At 36.6% G+C, this 25,416-nt stretch overlaps 1 pseudogene across 1 annotated transcript in view; it reads right to left on the reverse strand.

The window, feature by feature from the left end:
* The window catches only part of LOC308513736 (phosphoglycerate kinase 1-like), a 168,270-nt pseudogene that overhangs the window by 46,945 nt on the left and 95,909 nt on the right, over positions 1-25,416 (reverse strand). The gene's annotated exons all lie outside the window — the stretch shown is intronic.

Here is a 25,416-nt window from a genome sequence, read left to right on the forward strand (position 1 = left end):
ATACACAACTGTAGAAATGGATATTGATACCCAGAGATTTTGTGTAGATTAAATGAATAGATGAAATAAAGTACTTCTTGTAAAGTGCTTAGAATAGTGTAAGTACTCACTACCTATAAACCCTTTCATATATATATTTTCATTTTTTCCCTTGCAAATAGTCTTCATGGTTCTCAAAGTAAGGTTTTAAAATATTTTTTGAAAGAGTAATTTTATTCAGTAGCTCTGAAATGTATAAAGCATGCCTCTTGTTATCTTTCTCTGAATACTATGTCGTAATTCCTAAATGCTTTCATTTGACCCAATTATATATGTCCTCGTGTGTAATTTTGCCAGTCTATTTTGTGTCTCTATGGAGGTATCAAGAACTTGAAAGTAGAAAGCATCATTAGTGTTTGCCTTAATGCTAGTAGAAAGCTTGGCAGATAGCATGCACTTATTTATAGCAGACCACCTAGCCACCTCTGTACAACAGTCTTTTTACCTAGGTAGAAAATAGGTTATTTAGGCATTTTCATAATTATCCTTCATTTAGTTCTGCATTAATACAATTGGTAAGTGCTAGTAAATTTCACTTTTTGAATTTTAAACACTAACCCCTTTCATTCTGCTATTACAAAGTCTAAATTATTTTCTTACTTTGGCTTACATTCTAGTAAGTCAGGAAGCTATTTACCATGCATACTTCTATTTTCCAATGTTCTACTAAATCCAAAAGTTGCTACTAAAACTTATTTATCGTCTGTCACATATAATTGAAAATATTCCACTATTCCACAGTTTTCTGAAGTTATAATTTATTTTGTATGTTAATGACGATAATGTAACTTTCTTTTTCTCTTTACTTCCAACTCTTTATATTATGTGCCATTGACCTTCACACCAAAACTTTTTATTTCACATTTTTTAATAATGCCTATTTTATTTGCTCTATTACCATTTTATGGCCTATCCATACTCACTATTTCAGTCATCTTCTATATATATATATTAAAGCATAAATATATTGAATAAGCATGGAGGACACTAGGGAGGGAATGACATTTTCTTGAATCTTATGGTCAAAAATGTAGTGTGATATCTAAAATTTTAATACAAATACTCCTGCAAAGGGCATTCCTATACCATGTTAATTCTGTTATTAAATACTTATTGTGTTTGAAAATTATTCTCTGTATGTGTATAATCAAGAGCAGCTACATTAAAATTGCAGGCCTATGACATGATATGTATATGACCTTAGGAGATTTTTTTCAAGCTCTCCATATCTCTGTTTCATCATCTGTAAAATGTGGTTGATAATAACAGCAACTTCCCTCTAAGAGTGTTTTGAAAATTGAATGTATCAATGAATATACAACTAAATGTATCAATGAATATACAACCCATGGAAAACAGCTGTTAGTACTAGTATATTTACTGTAGTAATAATTATTAAGCATGATTTATTTTTGAAAAACAAACATTTGTGCTTCATGTTAAGGGTAAAGGTGGTGCAAATACATAATTCTTGAATTTACAGCCTTATTTGAAAATAGGCCAGGAATCAAGAAATTTAGGTAACCTATGCTAAGTTATACATAGGACCATTGGAATGTAATACAAATATATATTTAAACTTTAGGGGGGAAAGGACACAAAAGTTATCAATACTAATTTTGTTTCAACATACTGATTTTGCCAGTTATCAGATGACTAAAGTCTAACAAGTTACATAAACAACCCAAAATTCAGCTTTCTCATTGCAAGGAGAGAGACTAAATATGCTAGTTTCTTCTGATCTATGAGTTCACTTTCCGTGGTTTCAGTGAGCTTCAAATTGAAGAAAGGTGAGCATGGTACAATAATATTTTGAGAGAAAGACCACATTCACATAACTTTTATTACAATCTATTGTTATAGTTGTTCCATTTTGTTATTAGTTATTGCTGTTAATATCTTACTATGCCTAATTTATAAATTGAACGTCATCACAGATATGCATGTGTAGGAAAAACATAGATTATAGAGAGTTTGGTATTATCCATGGTTCCTATATCCAGTGGTGGTGGTGGTGGGGTCTTGGAACATATCCCCTGCAAGTATCCCACTGGGGGAGGGGGGCTACTGTATTATTTTTTATTGCTGTTTCAAGATTTATATGTAATTTATATAAAGTACTGAGCATGCCAAATAATAGGAACACTATTAGTAGATGTTTCTAATATTTATAATTTTAATATATATTAAGAACACAAAAATAGGATGTAAATTTGTAGACTAACAAATAGAGTTCTTGATATTCTGGAGCACAAAGAGAATTGAATGAATCAATTAGTACCAGATTTATCTGAATCTGTATATAGTACCAGGACTCCAACTGTCAAAACAAAAAATAAAATCATCATTATTATTAAAATACTAGAGGCCCGGTGCACAAAAATTTGTGCACTCGGGGAAGGGGGTGTCCCTCAGACCGGCATGTGCCCTCTTGCAGTCTGGGACCCCTGGGGAGATAATGCCCTGCTGGCTTAGGCCTGCTCCCGGGTGGCAGAGGGCAGGCCCAATCCCTAGGTGCAGCCCCTGCTAGGGCTCAGAGCAGGGCCGATTGGGGAGTTGGGGCGCCGCCCCCTGTCATGCACAGAGCAGGGCAGATTGGGAGGTTGCGATGCCACCCCCAGTCACGCTTAGGGTAGGGCCGATTGGGGAGTTGGGGCACCGCCCCCGTCACACTCAAGGCAGGGCCGATGGGGAGGTTGTGGCACCACCCCCTGTCATGCACAGAGCAGGGCCCATCAGGGTGTTGAGGAGCTCCCCCCTGTCATTCACAGAGTAGGGCCGATGGGGGAGTTGGGGCATCGCCCCCTGTCACACTCAGGACAGGATGGATCAGGGGGTTGGGGCACCGCCACTGTCACACTCAGGGCAGGGCCGATGGGGAGGTTATGGCACTACCCCATCACACACAGAGCAGGGCCCGTGGGGGGAGGGGGGTTGGGGCGCCGCACCCTGTCACACACAGAGCAGGGCGGATCAGGGGTTGGGGCAACTAACCCTGCCACACACAGAGCCGCAGGGGGATCAGGGGGTTGGGGAGCTCCCCCGTATCAGGCACAGAACAGGGCTGATCTGGAGGTTGGGGCGCCTTCCCCTGTCACGAACAAAGCAGGGCGGATAGGGAGGTTGTGGCCCCGCCCCCTGTCACACACAGAGCCACAGGGCGATCAGGGGGTTTGGGCGCTGCCCCCTGTCACACTGATCCCAGTGCTGGGAGGCCTCTCGGCTCCGCTGATCCCGGTGCTTGGAGGCTTCGCGGCTCCTCTGATCCTGGTGCTGGGAGGCATATTACCCTTTTACTATATAGGATAGAAGCCTGGTGCACTGGTGGGGGCCGGCTGGTTTGCCCTGAAGGGTGTCCTGGATCAGGGTGGGGGTCCCCATTGGGGTGCCTGGCCAGCTTGGGTGAGGGGATGATGGCTGTTTGCAGTTGGTCACACACCCTTCAGGGTGGGGGTCCCCACTGGGGTGCCTGGCTAGTCTGGGTGAGGGGCTGAGAGCTGTTTTCAGGCTGGAGAGTGACTGAAGCTCCCAGCCGCTCCTTTTTTTCTTTTTTTTTTTTTTATTCTGGGCCAGCTTTAGCTCTGGCTCCAGCTCGGAGGCCTCTGCTGCTGAAAGCAGGCATCTGGTTTGTTTGGGTTCTATAATCGAAACAATGTATAACTCCAGCTCTGAGATCCCGGCCAGCTGAAAGCTTCTTTCTGGAGTTTGTTTAGCTTCTATATTTGTTATGATGTTTGAAACTGCAAGTTCAGAGGCCGGAAAGGCAGGCAGGGAATGTTGGAGTCCTCCGTCACTGAAGCAAGCAAGCCTCATGTGAGTTTCAAGCTGCCTGGCTGCCGGCCGCCATCTTGGCTGGCAGTTAATTTGCATATCACCCTGATTAGCCAATGGGAAGGGTAGCGGTCGTATGCTAATTACCATGTTTCTCTTTTATTAGATAGGATATTTATTTATAACACAATGTATATGTATGTATTTTAAATTTATAGCCTATTTGTGTGGGGGGGCTGTTTTGTCATGTCATTTTTAAATTGCTAAGCTAAACTTTTATTTTTTAACAAAAAATTAAAATTTTATCTTCTTAAGTAAGATTATGACCATTTAAATTATTAAAAGGTAGTTCATATTGCACTAAACATCTGGTGGCAGAGTGTAAATATTTTTTTTTTCTCTTTAGAAAGTTTGACTTGGAAACCACTCCTTTTAATCCCCACTCCTTTTCCCCATGGTGATAAGTAAACACACCCAGATAATATGTACCTTTCTAATCTCTCTTTCGGGAATTTACTGTGATGGATCACCTAGAACCATTCCTTATGGTCTCTTGTCTTACTTTCTCGTCCCTTTCCCCCTTCTTTCATTTCTTCTCCTCACTCCTCTCCTGTTTTCACACTTACTCACACACTCTCTTCTTCTATTTCATATGCTTATTTATTGTTCTATTCCCTGGGATTTTTTAAAAATTTATTGTAATTTCTTTAATTTACAAGAGCCATTTCCTGTTTTAAGACTGCAACCTTTTATAAGCTTACTACTAGATATTTAATGGACTTAATATCATCTTTCAACTCCCTGAGTACATTCATTATTTTTTGGTTTTTACTCTTTGTTTTTAAAAATGTCTTCTGCTTCTGCCTTCAATTCACTTTCCTCTTGTTTACTTTGTTTGTCCCTGATTTTTAATATGGAAGCTTTAAATCCTCTTCTTAAAATGTCAGATGATTTTTGACATTTTTCTTATATGTAAGAGGATGTACTATAAGATTAATTGAGAACTCTTGGTTATTATTGCTGATAAACTTCATTGTGAGTTGAGTTAAATACTTTAACGTATAGACTATTCCTGATGAATAACTGCACTTTTTTTTTCCTTTGAGTTGGTCAATTTTCATCAAAGAGGAAACTTCGTATATTTTGCAAGTAGGTAAATAAGTCTGGTCACCATTCTTGCATTTGAGTTGTGATATGGAACTGGGACTTCACTACCAACAGTGTAAAATTTCATTTGATTTTTTAATATTAGTTCAATACATTAGCAAATAAATATGTCAAATTTAGTTAACTAGCTCAATATATTCAGACAAGGGTGGTCATTTTGATGTTGGATTTTATTTCCACACATACCTGTTTGTTTGTTTGTTTGTTTGTTTGTTTAATATATCTTTATTGATTTCAGAGAGGAAGGGAGAGGGGAAAAAAGATAGAAACATTTATGATGAGAGAAAATCATTCATTGGCTGCCTCCTGCACATCCCCTAAAGGGGATCAAGCCCACAACCCAGGCATGTGCCCTTGACCAGAATCAAACCTGGGACCCTTCAGTCCTCAGGCTGATGCTCTATCCACTGAGCCAAACCAGCTAGGGCCACACATACCTGTTTTTATTGATAATGGTGGTTTGTTGTCACAGCTGCTCTGTGGGGTCTGGGCATACCATTACTACTCAATAGTTTGATTTTGGTTATATCTTTTCTTCTTTCCCATTTTCTTTACTGATATAGACTCATGCTTAACTTATCTTCTTTAAAATTAAGTTTATTGAAGGAACACAGGTACTTATTTGCATTTGAACCACCCTTTCTCATTGGAAATGCTAAATATTTAAGGTACTTTTAATATTGTTGTCTTATAAACTGTTCATTTGCCCTAAGGGTAAAATGTAATTACTTTTCTTAATAGGATCACCCTAATTTATTCTTAATGAATTTATATTTATGAGCAGGTAGAAATTATATAACAAATATATATTTAGATTATGTTTGTCTAGTGTACTGTCTGCTGACAAAATTTATTACATGATGCATAACAACAAACACTTCCTTAAAATAAAATTATAGAGTGAATTGTAGTTTTCTCTGCAAGTACATTTCTTTCATTAGCTCGCTTATTAAAATGTCAAAATTGGAAAAGAGTAACGGAAGAGGAAATATTGTCTTAAATGTCATGTCATTTTGTTGACGACAGGGACTGTGTAGCATTTATCTTTGATTCTCTAAATTTACTTTATTTAACTACTAGAGGTCTGGTGCACAAAATTCATGCATGGCAGGGGGTCCCCTTAGCCCAGTCTGCACCCTATTAGGGGATATCCAACTGCTGGTTTAGGCCTGATCTTGGGGATTGAGCCTAAACCGGCAGTTGGACATCCCTCTCACAATCCAGAACCACTGGCTCCTAATCCTAACTGCTCACCTGTCTGTTTGCATGATCGCCCCTAACTGCCCCCCCAAGAGCCTGATCACCCTAACTGCCTCTGCCTGCTGACCTGATCTCCCCTAACTGTTCCCCACCCTCCCCCCGCACCAGCCTGATCACCCCACGCAGTCTGCTGTTCAGTCATTTGGTCATTCCTCACTAACCCCCCTGCTGGCATGGTTGCCCCACGCAGCCTGCTATTCGGTCATTACTGTTACTGTGATGGTGTCCCAGACAATTTGCATATTCCTCTATGATTAGTATAGATTAGTACTTGAGTTCCTATTATGGGCAATACAGTATTAGAGATAAGCTATGATCCATTGAAACTTACATTCTAGGTGAGAGAAGACAAAAATAGGCAAATTTATACAGTTTACATTAGTGATTATTGCCTTTAAAATTAGACAAGGATAATGAGGATGATAATAAGCATATTGCTCTCTAAAAATTGTATTTTATTATTTTTTTACAGAGAGATAGGGAGAGGGATAGAGAGTTAGAAACATTGATGAGAAAGAAACATTGATCAGCTGCCTCCTGCACACCCCCTGCGGGGATGTGCCCACAACCAAGGTACATGTCCTTGACAGAAATCAAACCTGGGACCCTTCAGTCCACAGGCCGATGCTCTATCCACTGAGCCAAACCGGTTAGGGTGGTCTTTTAAATAATACTCAACACAGACTTCTATAATAATGTGATATTTGAATAGATTCTGAAAGATGAATAGCATTGAGTTATGTGAATATCTAGATACAGAGCCTTCTAGTTGAAAGAAGAGCAATTGAAAATGTACGAAGATGAAGCATGCTTATTGAATTCATGAGGTTACAAAGAGACCAGTGCCTTAAATGTATGAGAAAAGGGGGTTAAGGAGATAGCAGTATCTAGCTCATGAAATTTCTTAAAGACATATCTAGAGTTTCAGAATTTACTTTGAGTGAGATTCAAACTTATTAGAATGTTTTGAATAGAGCAGTGACACCATCTGGCATTATTTGAGTTAAACATACTAGTAATTGTTACTCTCCTCTATTATTTAATGCAGTTACCAGCTATAAATAATTTTTTGAGAGCTAAGGAATTCTCAAGTTCAAATAGGAAAGTTATTTTGTATGTTAAGAGATCTTGGGAGTTCTCTGAAAAATGCCAAATTAATTGGATAGGTACCAAATTATTTCCCAGGAATGAGAAACAGGCAAAAGTGTGTTTTTCCAAATGTAGCCAACTGCCTAAAAATTAAAATAACCAATCATATTAAGGTTTTTTTTTCATATCTGTATAAACTCTGAAGATAGGAAAATATGTATACTAATGAGTTAGTAATAAGTTAACAGGAAAAGTTCTGTTTATTCTACACCTGTGCATACCTGCTACTATAAATAAAATATGGTAATTTAAATATTTAGCAGAATGATTACTAGTATTTATGTCCTGAAGCAAATATGTTTTAATGTTGGTAATAATAACAAACAGAAGAATCACAGCTTTGTTTCTCTTGCAAATATCTCCTTTTAGTGTCAGGAGGATTAAATGCCCTATACATATAATATGTTTATATTTCTTCCTTTAGAAACATGTCCATGTTTGTGTATCAATTTTGTAGTTGATGCATGTAAACTGCTTTGCGAATTCCAAATTGATAAGTATAATTTTCTAAAATATATTTACAGTATTTATCTTATAACCGCTGCATTCAATAAATCTAAAAATATAATCTGGGCCGAAACTGGTTTGGCTCAGTGGATAGAGCGTCGGCCTGCGGACTGAAAGGTCCCAGGTTCGATTCCGGTCAAGGGCATGTACCTGGGTTGCGGGCATATCCCCAGTAGGAGATGTGCAGGAGGCAGCTGATCGATGTTTCTCTCTCATCGATGTTTCTTACTCTCTATCTCTCTCCTTTCCTCTCTGTAAAAAATCAATAAAATATATTAAAAAATAAATAAATAAAAACATAATCTGGAACTAGCCTATACCAATAATTCCTTTATTACCTTATTAATATTTGCAAATCACCAAGGTCTATATTTTTCAAATATATACAACTAACATTACTTCTGTAATCAGATTAATAGTCTAACCTTTAGTTCCTAATTTTATGAAGTGTAATGGCTACCTCTAGGTGATGCTCATTGAATTTTCCAGACTCAAAAACTATTGTTAAACTATATTTAATGCATGGTCTTCTTAAGTTCTTACAAAAGTGTCATAGAAGTTTTATTTCTGCTTATCTCTACTTAGAGTAGCTTTTAAAAATTTTGCTTTTGGATTGATTTGAACATTTCTGTCTAGCTGTAAAACACATTTCGATAAGAATGCAGATTTGTCTATGTAAATTAAAGAACATTTTTAATTATGATATAAATTTTATTATTTATTTACAGATTATACTTGTAAGTAGTGTATCTTTGACTGAAATCTTAAGTATTACTTTAGAAAATGTATGACAGTTCACATTTTAAACTTCAGGCATTATACTCACATAGCCACAATTCAAATGTATAGAATGTTTATAAGATACTTTATGTTGTGATTTTTAGCTTAGGTTTCCTCATAGTAATACATGAGTGCTTATGGAATAAATAAACTCCTTTCTGTACAGTCATTTAATTCTATCCTGGTTATTTAATCAAATTTGCATTCCTACTTAATCAAATTTAGATATGCACATAGTGAAAGACATAAATATATGCATTTTAGGCCAGATTTATGAGTCATATTACTCTATAGAAAAAAACAGATTTGTTCTTTATAAGTTAATGTAATTGGGCAAGAATTTAAACTTAAGAGAAAGAATAAATGGGAAAAACATGTCTTCAGTTGTGTTTAGATATCCTAGACATCTCCTCTCTTCTGGGTCATGAAGCCTAAGCAAATAGAATCAGTTGGGCTTTTAAAAAACATATTTTTATTGATTTTAGAGAGAAAGGGGGACAGAGAGAGAAACATCAATGATGAGAGAGAATCACCAATTGGCTGTCTCATGCTTGCCTCCTACTGAGGATTGAGTCTGCAACCCAGCCATGTGCCCTGGCCTGGAATGGAACCTTGACCCTCTGGTTCATAGGTCGATGCTCAACCACTGAGCTTACGAGGCAGGTAAGAATCATCATTTTTAAACAGAAAAGTAACTTCTAATATCTGAATAGCTTTACTTTTAATATACAAAGTAATCAATGAGTAAATATATGAGATGACAGCTAAATGTGTGACTTTTTTTCAGGAAGCTTAAAGCTATTCTAGTTCATATTTTTGTTGTCAATTTTATATTTACTAGACATGAAGATCTCAATGCTAAAATTATGTATTTATTTAAATCTTTCCCAACTATTTTATATTGAATATTTACAATATAACTTTTCTATGTCTGTGCATGTGGAAATGTATATATGTGCTACTTATACACATACTTATACAAATGTATATATAACAAAAGTAAGTTTGTTGTTGTTTTGGATTTATTTACTCCTGGGTTGAAATAGTTTTGTATATCTATTGGCTATTAGAAATCCCTCAAAGAAATGCATTACTTAGGGACCCCTACCATAACCTAAGGCCATAAAATATTCTGTATTTTATTTCAATAACAATAATTTTTTCAAGTCTTTAAACTGTTTCAAAATTATATTGACATAAAATCTTTTACAATATTGCATTATTATACTTTTAATAAATTTAGTATCTTTATTTTCTAATGTCAGTAGGGTTTTTTTTTTCTCAGTTTTGCAGAACAAAAAAGAACTATAGCCTTTGCCAGGTAGCTCAGTTGGTTAGAGCATCGCCGCCATACACCAAGATTGTGGGTTCAATCCCCAGACAGGGCACATACAAGAATCAACCAATGAATGCATAAATAAGTAGAACAACAAATCAATGTTTCTCTCTCTCTCTCTCTTTCAAAAAAAATAAATTAAAATAACTACAGCAGAGTTATTTTCTATTTCAGTCCTAAGGTTATCATAATAAATTCCTTCCTGCAGATGTCTCTGAAAGTTAAATCAATCTGGGTTCTGCTTTACCCGTGCAGCTCATTACAACCCCTACCTTGTCTTGAGCAATTTAGTTCTGCCACCAGAGTTCTGCTCCTCTGGTAGCATGAATAATATTTAAATCAAGTTGCTTTTTTAACCCTTTGAGTGACAACCAATATCCTAGGAACTATGCTAAAATTGCCAAGGCATTTTTGCTGATTTTACAGCAGTTTAGGAAAAAAATTATGAATAGCAAGTAAATGAAGTTACAGATTCAAAAACTTAAGGAAACCTTTACTACATTTGTTTTCTGCACTTCGGTGCCATCTGTCCATAAAGGGTGAACTACTAGCATCTAATAGTGACACTGCAGGAGGAGCACGATAGCGCTCCTGGCACTTCTGGCGAAAGACAGAAGGAACGTGATGTGCTCCCCTGCACTCTAGGGGTTGATGGTAGCATCTCATTGGCAGCTATTACAGAAATTTTCAGGGATTTATGTACTCCCTCAATGTGTTTTTGTACTGTGATAAAGAGAGTGTCTTCATGCCTTCCCAGTATTAAAGGGGTGGCAAAGTGACACCTTTGCTTCAACATTTCTATTTTCTGAAGTCTATGAATTCATGTTTCTGCATTAGGCAAAGTTCTGGAATCTTAATCTTGCTTGATATAGGCAATTTCCAGTGAATAATTACCCTGTAAGAAGTCCTCACAGATATTTGAGTCAGAACACGGAACCTGAATACTCTGTTCATACCAGTGCATCTGATCTAACATTATGGAGACATTTTTTAACTTGGGCCCCAATGATTTCTCCACTGGATTTTAAATACCATTGCTAAATGCTTATTAATAATAGCATTGGCAATGTGTCCTCTGATGTTCATTTTTATATTGAAACTAGTGGCCCAGTGCACGGATTCATGCACATTGAAAATAAATTAATTACAAGAAAGACTTGTGAGATAATTACCTTACTGCAAAAAATTACATGTCACTTTCTTTCAGCTTCAGAGGTACATTGTGCAAATAGTTTGTCTTCAGATACATTCTGGTGTCACGTGCGATTGGTGCCAGTGAGAGTTTTATATGTATTGTACATGTGTGAGTCAACGTTTATTTTTAAATTGCTAGTGCACGTCATATGTACCAGCCGGTCAGTTGGATGGTTGGATGGGTGGACGGTCAGTCACTTGGCCTTTTATATATATAGATGTGTTCTCTTTCAATCAAAATTGTGAATAAGTTTTTGAGATTGGTGACTTTATAAAGCTGAGTGAAGTGATGATGAGATAAATTAAATTCTCTCGAAATCAGTACTAACATGCAGATATGCTTTGATGTTTGCATACTCTTTTCAGCTTGCAGCTCGCAGCTGGTTCTGGATCCTCATTATCCCTAATTTCTTGGTTTCAAATTTGCCATTATAACATGGTTCTATATTTTCATCCAGATTCTGCATTGGGTACTTCAGATTTTTAACCTTTTAAAAAAATACCTTTACTATCCTCCAGTGTTCAACCTCTGGTTGCTGAGTGGTTCATCTTGTTGTCTTCCTCCCCGACTGACAACAGAAAAGTGTTGGATTAAAGGTATACATGGCTAAGCACTTCCAAAGTCTTCTCTGGCAGACAGAAACAGTTTCTCAGTGGGTCGAGTTGGCCAGGAGTCCCTCTGATAACTACTGTCTAACCTACAGTTCAACTGAGGTGGATTGGTTTGACTCTGGCTCTAAAATAGCAACTTTATTAGTCTTTTTATACTTATAATTTCCAAGCCAGAAATAATCTTTAGATTTAGTTTACTACCCAGGGAGACAAAGTCAGAAGTTTCTTAACACAGTAACATCTTAATAAATGCCAGTGTTTTCAAATAGTACCAGTCAATGTGGCCAACTGTTAGGTACAAAATAAATTACAAATAATCCTTTAAAATAGTTTTAGTGTATTTTTAAAAAGCATTAAAATGTTTATTCTGTCCCAACATTTCAGGAATGCACCTACAGTACAGAACAAACACATAGAAATTATATTAAGAAAGAAATAGAAATAAGTTAATGCCTTTAAATTGAAGCAAAGCACAATCCTTTCTACAGATGTTCCCTTTAGCTGGTGCAGTTATCTTCTGAGCATGTTGAGATCCTGAGTTATTCCCTTCTGAGTATGGAGAAGACAGGAAGCATTCAGATACGATCCTAAGAAGAGGCTCTTACTGATGTTCATTAGGGCCTTACATTTGAATGATGAATCTGGGATAGGTTGAGGCTTTTGGATGTGGCTCCTCTTCATCTAGAGACCTATAAACTGAAAAGGACAAGTAATGCATCCCCACACCCGAATATAGTGGTAAGACAATGATAGGGTAACCTGTATATAAAACATTGGAGCAATAACACCAGACACATTTCCAATGACACCTGAAATTGTACAGTGTCTATTTACATATGGTTCTAATAAAGGAAAATAATATGGTGGCAGGAGAAAGGCATTTCAGGGAAACACAGAAAGGTCCCAGGGCCCCAGCACAGTTCCTAGAGCTCTTTGTTGGTTGTAGAAATGTGCTTTGTCTTTGGTTAATGAACTGCCAGGGTACATCTGAGATACATTAGTCCTGGAAGCCAAAGCTCAGATGTACTGAGGAATATTTTATAACCTACTGATAAGACAGCCAAAATCCAGCTCTATAACCAACTAAGCTGGGTGTTAATAGTAAATTTTCAATTATAAAGTTGGCAAGCCTTGACTCTAAGACAGGGAGTTTTTAGACTTCAAACTTCTACACTAATAAAAGACAAAGATGCTAATTGACCAAACCTTTGCTACTCCCCAAGCCACGCCCTCCAGCCAATCAGAGTGATTATATGCAAATTAACCCAACCAATATGGCAGCTGGAAGCCTCAGAGCTGGAGCAAGCAGAAGGCTTGGTTGCCCAGGCGATGGAGGAAGCCAAGCTTCTTGCCTGCCCTGAGCCGGCTGTGGCCTCTGCTAATGGCAACAAAGTTTTCAATTATAGAAGACAAATAAATCCCAGATACCTGCTTCCAGCCAGCCTCCACTGGGAGCTTGGGTGGCTGGGGGCCGCCGTGGCCAGCCTGCAAACAGCCATCAGCCCCTCACCCAGACTGGCCAGCCACCCCAGCAGGGATCCCCACCCTGAAGGGGCTGTGGCCAGCCTGCAAACAGCCATCAGCCCCTCACCCAGACTGGCCAGGCACTCCTATATAATAAAAGGGTAATATGCAAATTGACCCTAACAGCAGAGTGACTGGGAATCACTGGTCACTATGACACACACTGACCACCAGGGGGCAGATGCTCAATGCAGGAGCTGCCCCTGGTGGTCAGTGCGCTCCCACAGGGGGAGCTCTGCTCAGCCACAAGCCAGGCTGAAGTCTGTAAGTACAGTGATGGTGGTAGGAGCCTCTTCCGTTTCCTCAGCAGCGCTAAGGATGTCCTACTGCAGCTTAGGCCTGCTCCCCGCTGGCAAGTGGACATCCCTCTAGGGCTCCTGGGCTGCCAGAGGGATGTCTGACTGCCAGCGTAGGCCCAATCCCCCAGGGAGAGGGCCTAAGCCAGCAGGTGGTCATCCCCTGAGGGGTCCCAGACTGCGAGAGTGCACAGGCCAGGCAAGGGACCCCCCTGAATGCACAAATTTTTGTGCACCAGGCCTCTAGTCACCTTATAATAAAGCATTCTCTTGTAGATCTCAACCCCATCTTTGGGCAAACGTAAGCATTAAAGGCATTTCTGGATATCACTCTGGAAGTACCAGATGCATGTCAACCCTGTGCTCCTGGATTCAAAAACAATGGTAGGCTCATCACAGCCCCTGGTGCAGCAAAGCAAATGCTTCCAGGTCCTCTCTGAAAAAGGAAATGTGACCTTGCTAGGTAGGAATGCTTTCTGAGATTCTTTACCCATTACATTGTTTTAATATGGGCTCAGTTCCCTCAAAGCTTGGTCTGCTCTCTGAAACATCCTTTTCTTTTCTATGAGAAATGTGCCAGCCCTGGTCAGGTGGCTCAGTTTGTTGGAATATTGTCCTGTACACACACACACACACACACACACAAAAAAAAAAGGTTGCAGGTTCAATTCCTGGTCAGGGCACATACCTGAATTGCAGGCTCGATCCCAGGTCAGGGTGCATATGGATGGCAACCAATTGATGTTTCTCTCGCACTCTCTCCTTTCCTTCCTCTCTTTACAAAGCAATAAAAACATATCCCTGAGTGAGAATATATATGTTTTACATATATATATATAAATGGCCCATATTTGCTGCAGTTATGTACCTTGCTTAACCTGTAGAAAATTAGGAATTCAGAGGCCTTTTAGAAATTTGAGCAATCACAGCTTCTCTTAGACAAAGCTGATGTCTTCATTTCTGGTATAAATTTCATACATTTTTTTTGAAATGTCTATGTATCAGAAGTTTTATCACTTCATGTGACAAAAGCCACACCAATAATTCTTTGTCAGACAAACTTTTCTCACTTTTAAGTGGAAAACAATCCCCAAACGATTGTTTGAGTCACATTTTGCTTAGGCGTTTTGCTTTCTGTTTAGGGCCTCATCTCTTAAGACCTGCCTTAAGCCTTTCAGAGTTCTTAAGGGTTTCACAGCCACACTCTTGATTTGATCCTTGACCCCAGGCCTCAGTCACAGTGAGAATACTTGACAACCTGAGAAGACTGGTGATGGGAAACAGTTTTATTTTCCAACCTAGTCCTATCTCCTCTCCTCTATGCTGCCTCTCAAATCTGATGGCAAAACTGAAGGATCATTTCTTTATCTCATCTCTCTCTTGCAGCTATTTATCATTCACACTGGGTTAATGAAACCAAATCCTTATTTGCAATATTAGGTCTGGTGATCTTCTTGGCCAAATTCAAACACTCAGTGGGTATACTTATTTTTCAGGTTAAAATTTATATTTTCACAACTAGGTAGCATGGGCAGGCAGAGAGTGGAAAAGTGTGCAGAGGACCATTAGCAAAGGCTGATAACAAGCCAATGGCTAGCAGAGGCTGAAAAAGCAGAGAAGTGAGTAGTTTTGGTAGGGGAATGGAAAATGGGGAGCCTGCCGCCTTCTCCCAAAGGCAAGAGCACATGTTTTGGCAGCATCCCACTTCTAGGAACCAATCGTCAACCATCCCAAATCTGAGTAGCTTGAAATAATGGCCATTTATTAAGATCATAATCCTGCTGTTACTGTGATACTGTGCTGGACAAAGTTCCCTGATCTGAACTGACTCGTGTCTGCTGATGGTTGTCAGATCAGCTGGGAGTGGCTATTTACAGATGGTCTCACTCACAGGTGAGGAAGTTGGCTGGGGAGATGACAACAGTGTTACCCTTATGCTCATTTACCCAGGCCAGTTCAAACATTTTATATGATAAATGGGATCCAAAAACAGAAGGAGAGGAATCTGCCAGACTTTGCAGGCCTAGGTTGGGAACTTGCTTAAAGTTACTTTCACCGCATTCTAATGCTCATAACAAGTCACAAGGCCAGTCAAGGGTGAGGACTTAAACTCCACTTCGTCCTTATTTTGAAGGGAGGAATGGGAACACCTTATGGCCATTTTTCCAATCACATCATTGACCAGGGTAAAGTACAGGAGCCTTACTCTTTGATCTCAACTGATATTTCTGAAATGGCCTTGGAACCTAGAATCTACTTATTTTTCTACTGATGCAAGCATTTTTCTTGATCAGTACAATCACAACGTTTGTGTTTGAAATAATAATAATCCCCATTTACATTTCCAAAATAACTTTATTAGGACCATATTGTAAAGGATGACATTCGATTGAAAATAAAACACATAATTTATTGTCTAGTGATACTTTAATCTATATGCTATGAATTGTTCTCAGTGTCTTATATATATATATTAGATTAATATTATGTTAAGTAAATATACTTAACAAAGAACCCTGAAGTAAGTAGCCTTTGATTAATGAATGAATGTGAATGTGTGTGCTGGATAGTCACTCTTTTATAATTTATTATATACTGATTTGTGCTTGCTATAATCTTTGAAGTGAAACATAATGTGACCATTTAATCTAGGTAGTAATATCACAGAATGATGTCATACCTGAGAACAGTCTAATAGTTGTCTAATGAGTCAATGATATGATTAACAATATAATTTCTTTTTAACAACATTTTAAAAACTCTTTTCCATTTATTTTTATAAGTGTATATAATCTACATAAATAAATATTTGGTTTGTGTGTAGTAAAATATAGGGATCACATGTGTTACTGCTTTATATACCCAAGGTTAAAAAATATTTTTCTTATTTGTAAATGCATCTACATTAAAAAGTATATAAATATAACATCATTCCTTTAGTAAAGAATAAAGTTACATAAAATATAATTGTAGTAAGAAATCTAGCATTCAAGGTAGTTACACTCAAGATCCCTAAAGCTTTAAGGCTACTAAAAATATTGGCTTAATATAAGAAATAAGTTTTGGATTCCTAATGATGGACAGAGATTAAAATTACATTAGTTTATCTCAATGACCAACAGCAAAAGCCTTGACATTGATGTGTATATTATTCCCCTGTATGATTCAATTCTCATAAGGAAGAAGAAAAGACAGTTTTGAGAGAGATATGAGAAAGTTTCTGGATTTTGCTCATATACAACTTTTGTTGCTACTAGTATTAACTAGTATGAAAATGTCACAATGTTAATGAATACTTTTATAAGATATATTTGCTGCTGCTCATTTTATTTTCTATGACAATTGCAAGATGGGAAAACTTGCATCAATTTATATCCCATAAAAATGACAAGATGAGAAATTTTTGTGAATATGTCCCTTGGATGTTGTTTCCAATCAAGAATGTGTTAATATCTTTAATTTGAACGCATTGCTATTCTAAAATAAAAATAGGAGAGTAAAATATGTTATGTATCTAAAGCAAAAACTAAGGTAGTTACAGTTATTTAGATTTAAATCTTGTTCTAAAAAAATCCATATGTGCACATCACAACAAAACTTTGGGGAAAAAAATTAAGGAATTTCATGGATTCCTTAAAGCCAATCTGTATACCTGCACTAATTTTGGGACTTATATACACATTAAACAAACAAACAAAAAACTGAACCAATCAAATGCCTTAATAAGAAGGTGTAATCAAAAAGTTGTAATCTAATAACTAAATATTTGCAGATGAAACTGCCATTTTAAAACAATTTGCAAAAACCACTGTGCCTATTTTAGTATGTGATTTTATTTTTTTATTGTTTTGTTTTGTGATTTTAAATAAAGTAGTTTTTAATATTATTTTAGTTACTTAATTATTTTTTGAAGAGAAATGTAAAGAAGTAATAAGATATAAAACTACGTGGACACTCTTATTTACTTGCTGGAAAAAAGTGTATGCTATGTAGTTGAAATTCAAATATCTGAATTCTAAATATGAAATGGATTTTCTTTTATTATTATAATATTAATTAATCCTAGATTAATGATTAGTTAGCCCAACACAAAATAATACTCTTCACAAAGGAATATTAGATAACACTAATGAGTCTGTGTTCATTATAATTAGCAAATAAATTCCACTATGACAGGATTTAAAGAACAAGATAAGAAAGAGTAAAAGCACATTAAAACCTTATTAAAGAAAATATAGTTTCCCCAGTGGAAAACCAATAAATTATTAGATTAAGATATTTTGATATAATTTGCCCACATGCAATTTTATCTTATTTGGGTTGAGTTTATCACCAAACAAAAATGTAGTACTTAGTAAAGCCAATTTTGCACAAGTAGCCTTTGAGTAATTTTTTTAAAGTTGCAACATTTCAATAAGTGTTTCTTATAAAGATTTTTAAGATAATTTTTTTTACTTGGCTTGTCTATTTTTAGGATCAGTAAGTTAATCTTAAATATAGTGATTATAAAGTATATTTTGTCTACTTAAGTAATATAGGAACTACATATCAAAGTGTTGCTGAAAATATTGTTTGAATTGAATCATGTCATGTATTAAAAATTAACTTATGCAGGCTCGGCTGCTGCTCTGAGCTAATTATCAGTGTAATTTCCATAATTATGCATCAGATTCATTTCACAGAGCAACACTTAGGATGCAAATAACAATTTAGCATACTCACTTCAATAAACTAGAGTTAAAAATATGCACAAATAAATTTTAAGGTATATGTGTTCTTGGAACAGAAGTGTCACAAAATGTCTGGGAAGTAAACATTAATAACATCAAATTAGTTATTTTAACCAACTTTCAGCTCATGACTTTGCATAAGCCTGTATTTAAATTCAAAACAGTTAAATCTGATTAATGTAAATTCATCTCCTCTTGAATCTGTGATTCAAGAAATACAATTGAATTTTACCCTAACAAGGAGATACTGATTTAAATACAAGCACTATGGTATTTATTTTAAGAAACATGCTTACTTTTTTGATAAAACAAACTTTTTAAAGCACTATTTTCAAGGTTAAGAACTGACTTCTCCATGTGACAGAAGCAGAAGTGAAATAGTGAATTTAGCATATTCTTTAGTAATTTATATTGATGTTCAGAAACAAACATTTCTTGAGCTGGAATTTTACACACACACACACTTTATAGAGAGAGGTTCTTTGATTTCTGGAGATTACATGGTAGTAGTTAGTAAATAGGAATACTATCCTGGTCCTCCTGGGCCTATCCTGTCCAAATCTGGTGTGCTCCCAACACACCACTTTGACATAATTCTGACATTTCTCTGAGCGTTTTAAAGGAATTTTCTAAAAAACACACATATTGATTGATATTTTAAAAGCTTGGCAGAGACTCAGAGGCAAGGCAAAGAGATTATAAACATATTGGGAAATAAACTTTGGTAGTTACCAGTTCCCTTCTCTGCTGCCACCTCCCCATACTCGGCTCTTCACTTCTTTTTTGTCTCCAAGTGTTTGCTCCAGTCCATTTATTTAATCTAGAACTGACCAGACTCCACTTGCATTTTCTAATTTCCTAGGCCCTGGACATGTTATGTGGCAGTATTCACCACATTCGTTCTGTAATACCAACTATTGATTGTCACACCACTACTTAATGGCTGAGTGAGCAGACTCATTATCTAAGGTTAGATTTTAGCAGTTTTGCAAACACACACAACTCAGATTTTTCCATCCTGTTTTTTTTCAGAATCTTAAAAATATGTCAACTTAATTCAAGACAAGATTTAGAAAAACCTTCTTACACAAAACTATACTTTTTTGGTAACTAACAACATATGTTTTCCTAATTATTACATAGCTGATATTAGTCCATTTGTATCTGCCCTTTACTCATGCTATTTCTTATTTAGCTGAAAATTGAGGGGTGTGAAAAGTGTTGTTTTTTTTTTGGAAAATATGTCATTACCAAAGGTGGAAACAAAAAATTAATAGATAAGAAATAAAAATCCACAGACACAGACAACAGTATGGTGGTTACCAGAGGGAAGGCAGATGGGGATAGTAAAGGTAAAGGGAGTCAAAAGTATGATGACAGAAAATGATTTGACTCTGGGTGGTAGACACATAATGCAATGCACAGATGATGTATCATAGAATTATCTACTTGAAACCTATATAATTTTACTAAACAATGTTACCCCAATAAATTTAATAAAAAGGAAATCTGTATGAAATTAATATTTTAAAATAAATAATACATTTGAATATTTGCTTTATATAAATTAATGTAAAGTGAGAAAAGCCTTTAGTACACTCAACTTACCATTTAGCATAAATCACCTGCAAACCATTTTTTTCTTATTACCACTGGCCATATATATGCCTACTTTGCCGTATTTTGCAATTCAGCAGATTCTATCACCATTATTTTATTCTATTTATTAACTTACATAAGTTTAATATGTAGAATTGTTGAGGATAGTATCTGTCCTGTGATATGTACTCTAAAAATTTAACCTCCTTTTGTGTATTCCCAAAGTAAAAGTATTTAGTACTTTCTTTCAAGATGAAAAGACATTTCAATATTTTTGAATATTGAACAACTCTCTTTTCTTCCTACGTGTCAAATAATCAGCTGCTTTACTTAACACATTTAATTCTCACATCTTGTAACAATCCTATATAATAAAAGTGTAATATGCAAATTGATCAAACGGCAGAACGACTGGTTGATATGATGTGCACCAGAGGGCAGATGCTCAATGCAGGAGGTGACCCCTGATGGTGAGTGCACTCCCACAGGGAGAGCGTCACTCAGTCACAAGCCAGGCTGACAGCTGGCTAGCACAAAGGCCTGCCTCTGCAGCAGTGCTAAGGATGTCCTTCTGAAGCTTAGGACATCCTAAGCCATCAGTCAGACATCCCCGAGGGCTCCCCTGTCGAGTGCATGAATGTTGTGCACCAGGCCTCCAGTATACTATAAAAATATAATAATGCATTTACATGATTAATTAATTTATTCATTTAGCTGGTAACTTTTGCAACTATCATATGCCAGGCCATCTACCAGATTATTTATTCATTAGAGGCCCATTGCATGAAGACGTCTGCAAGAACAGGGCTCCCTTGGGCCTATTCCTACAAGAATAGAGCCTCCTGCGGCCAGAGTGAAGCAGAGAAGAGAGTGAAGCCTTCCCTTCTCTGCTGCCTCCCTCCCTCCTATCTCCGCTGCCTCAGGACACTCCATCGGCAGCGGAGTGGAGAGGTTGGATCGGCTGCCTGAGTGGGTGGATCATGCCTCACTGCTCGCCCCGTGGTCCCTAGTGACAGGCCCAGACACTCCAGCAGCAATGGAGTGGCGAGGCTGGACCTCGCCCCCGCTCCCTCCCCCACCACCTGCCTGGCCAACAGGCCTGGACACTTCAGCAGCGGGGCTGAGGGACTGGGTGCCGCCATCTTTGTGATGGAGTGACAGTTAGAGCTAGGATGGTCTCTATCCTGGGGCTTTATTTCCTAGTGATTGGGAGATCTAAGTAAAGAAATAAAATGTAACACATCGTCTGAATAAAGTGTAGAGGATATTGTGCAAGTACTGGTAATGAAATAGTCCATTATAAGGGTAAGGAGATCATGAGTACAAGCCATGTATTCATGTGGACAGCTGTCAGGATCAACACACACATGGTCATTGATTAATAAAAAAAATTTTTAGCACTGCAAGTATTTTTATTTCTATGAACATTTCATTTTTAGTTGGCGTAGAAGAATATAACTGACCCCATTTTTGAAATGATGCTCTAGTTTTCGTAGTTCAAGCAATAAACCTAAAATACCATTACTACAAGGGCCACAGAAACATTATAATTTTTTTGTTACTAATGCACTGCTAAAGTTATATCCTAGTCTGTGGGACTCAAAAAGATTTGTATTTGGCCTGTCCATAGTGAATTTTAAAAATGAGTGGAAATAATTAGCAATTAATCAAGCACCGTATAAAAATCCTTGCATTTTTATACTTCTCTTTAAGAACTATGTCATTTTAGACTTTTCAGATATTTTAAGTTGAAAGAATGAAAATTAGTTGCTGAGGTATGTAATTTTGATGTGATTTCTGAAACTTACCTAGGTTAATACCAAACTTGATAAATTTGAATGTCTTAGTGGCAGAACAATGAGGTTATGAAGAACTGAATTCAGAGAATAAGCAGTTATCCTTTTCCATTTCTCTCGAGTGCTATAACCTAGATCACACATACATTTTAAATGTACTGTGTAAGAATTAAAGGCAGACATACTTGTTTTAACAACAAGGTATTGTTAATAGAGTAAATCCAAAGATCTAAGTTCTTGCCCTTCTATGTTCACTTTTATTACAATCAGTCCTTATCAAAGGCATTTTCTTAGAATTGGCAGTATTGTTTAAAGTCAGATAAATTTGATAGTTAGGAAACTTGAATTGTGTGGGTGTAGATGAAGAATGGTCCAACGAGTTGTCCATTATCAAAATGGTTAGAGAATTAAACTGACCAAGGCCTGCAATTTAATTCCCTAGTTGAGTAGAGGGACAGCTAACTCTCTTTAAAAGAGAATTCCTTTATCTATAACTAGAGGCCCAGTGCACAAATTCATGCACTAGTGGGGTCCCTCAGCCTGGCCTATAGGATCAGGCCAAAACCAGCTCTTTGACATTCCCTAATGGGCCCTAGATTGGGAGAGGGTGCAGGCCAGGCTGAGGGACCCCACTGGTGCACATCTCACTCAGTTCTGATCGGCCAGACCCTAGCAACAAGTTCACCTACTGGTCAGAGCGTCTTCCCCCTGGTGGTCAGTGCATGTCATAGGAAGCAGTTGAGCGGCCTTAGCATATCATTAGCATATTATGCTTTGATTGGTTGAACAACCGATTGGACGACCGGACACAGCATATTAGGCTTTTATTATACAGGATAGGATTACCTAGTACTTTTAAATCTTTTAACATCAGCCAGCAAGAGTCTCCTAATTTTACAAATGACTGCACTGTTAGATGGATTTTAGTTTTCTTCAGGTTTTTCAAGGGAGTCCTTTGGAAGAGAATTAGAAAAATCCAATCCTTTCTTTGTTTTTCTCTTCAAATTCCTACTGCTTCATGAACTGTAATCAATAAAGTAATGACACAGTGACAGATTTTGATAACATCTTTCCACTCCAAAATTTTACATCAACACTATAATATCTTCTGAAAGCTGTCAGTGGCAAAAGCTATGCTAGTTGGTAGAACGGTTTCCTTAAGAATTGCAATGTGGAGCTTCTTAAAAAAAAAAAAAAAAGGTATAGGAGTAGTTTGCACACATATGTCTAATTTAACCATTACCCAGTTATTAGATGAATGTAGTGAACCATCTAATATATATTATAAGGAACACAACAACAAAAATGATTTGCCCTCTAACTATACAAAGTTTATGTTCTTGAAGGACATGTAAAATATATATGTAAACTATAAATATTTGGAGTGTTAGGGCTTAAAAACATTTTATTGTATTATAAAATATACAGATTTAAATTCATCCACCTGTTTAACAATTTATCAATTATTAATTTAGATTTAACATAGTATTTATAATCCAACTAGAGGCCCAGTGCACAAATTTGTGCATGGGTGGGGTCCAGCTAGCCTGCCCTGATGGAGGCTGATTGGGGGCAGGGCTAGTGGGGGGCCTGTGGGAGTTTTGGGGGGCCAATCCGGTCCCCAATTGGACCGGTTGGCCGCTGCAATGCGAGTCACAGCGACCGGTCATTTCGCCATTCAGGTCACTTGGCTTTTATATATAGAGATGTAGTAGATATGAAGTGGACACCAAGGACAAAATATACAAGAAAATGTAAATAATAAGCAAATAAGGAATTTGACCTGGGAAAATATAAATTAGAATACCACATGAAGAACAAACAAAGAAAACTACAACTGAAAACTATAAATAACAAAAAACAGTATTGCTAACGATTAAGAACAAAGACTCAAGATTGATAGGTTGGGATTGAATTCCAATTCTACAGCTGGATATTTTTGTGACTTGGACAAGTTTGACAGCTATTTCGTCATTTAGAGCTTGTAGTGAGGACTAAATAAGTTAATCTATGCAAAGAGCTTAGAACAACACCTATCATATAATAAAAGCAGCATGCTTATTATTTTAAAACTAGAGGCCCGATGCATGAAATTCATGCAACAGTAGGCCTTTCTTCTCCCAGCTGCCGGTACTAGCTTCTCTCTGGCACCTGGGACCTGTGCTTCCCTCACAGCTCTGGGTTCATCCGGAAGGTCGTCCGAGAGGATATCCAGTCTATCAGCATATTATACTTTTATTATTATAAATATGCAGTGATAAAGCAACAATGGCCCCTATAATTGAATGTAAATGTAGCACAACTCTCTCCCATAATAAAAGTGGAAATAATTTTAATATTTTAAATAATTTATAAAATTACCTTTTCTCATGTGAAAAATCCTAACCCACAGAATTATTGTAAGAATTATTAAATGTATAAATTATGCTAAATTTATATATAATGTATAAAATATATGTAGTATTTATTAACATTGTTATATTATTTTTATTATATATTTTTCATTATTATAAATAAACATGTAAAAACTTGAAGTTACCAAAGATTGTTTTATATTTTTGTTTTAATTTATTGTGGGTTTGGGGGGTTAATTTATGGCACTGATTTTTCACGTGGTGATTTCCAAAGTGTCTTTTCATAAAAATTAAAGTAACAATATGTAAATGCATCACAAGTATTTAAATTAATACATGCCAGGAGTTCATCCTCTCTTGCTTCTGAATCATTTACATACCTTTTTCTAGCTATCTTAAATATTATTTTTCTCAGGAGTTTTCAGACAACAACTGTTTAGCAGACAATTTAAGACTGATTCTTTAATAAGTGTTCCAAGTCCTGGGATTCTTTGTTACTCAGTGATTGTGGATAACAACACTTTAGAAAACTTAGAATGCAAGTTTGAATCAGTGTGAGTGCCTATGAATGTTTTCCCAAGTAAAAAGTATCAACCAAGAAATTTTGTCAAGGTTATGAACTTCCTTATCTCTATACAACCCCAGAAATAACTCCTTATGCCCATATAAATGTGAATAAAGCAGCATTTTTCTTCAAGAAGAAAAGTCATGATTCACATCAACAAAAATGAAAACCATGATATTACTTTACATGATAGCCTAGAGCCAAGATAATTTAAGTTTTGCCTTCCTTTATTCTAGTTGGCATTAGCTCTCTAGCTATTTATTAATAAGGTAATATTTAAAGGTTAAGGTCTGAGAAAAAACTTCCTAGCCAATTCTACTTCTTCTAAGATGTATTTTTTTGAAAATTAGTGTCAAATAACAACAACAATAACAAAAAATCTCACTATATGAGGTTATCAGGTTTGAATCAAATTTTGAAGTGTGTTATTAAGGATAATTTTATTTTTTAAGTTATAGGAGATAGTACCATAATTCCTTCTGCATTCCCATATGCAGTTGCCATGCATTTTATGTTGAGGATATTTGCATTTCATAATTTAAAAACTTACATTACTTATGGAATCAAAAGGGATTCTAAATGATATAGACAGGAGATGAATAGATTGGTAGGAGTTAGGCATATCTCTCTTTCCCCCAACTAGAATCAGTTGTTCCACCTGAATCGCAGAGAATTATTAAAATTCAGGACTGAGGCTTGCTTTATTGCCCAGCATTTTAAATTGAGTTAGTATAGAT

This window comes from Myotis nattereri, assembly GCF_964212035.1.
Source record: "Myotis nattereri genome assembly, chromosome: 2".
Classification (NCBI taxonomy): Eukaryota; Metazoa; Chordata; class Mammalia; order Chiroptera; family Vespertilionidae; genus Myotis; species Myotis nattereri.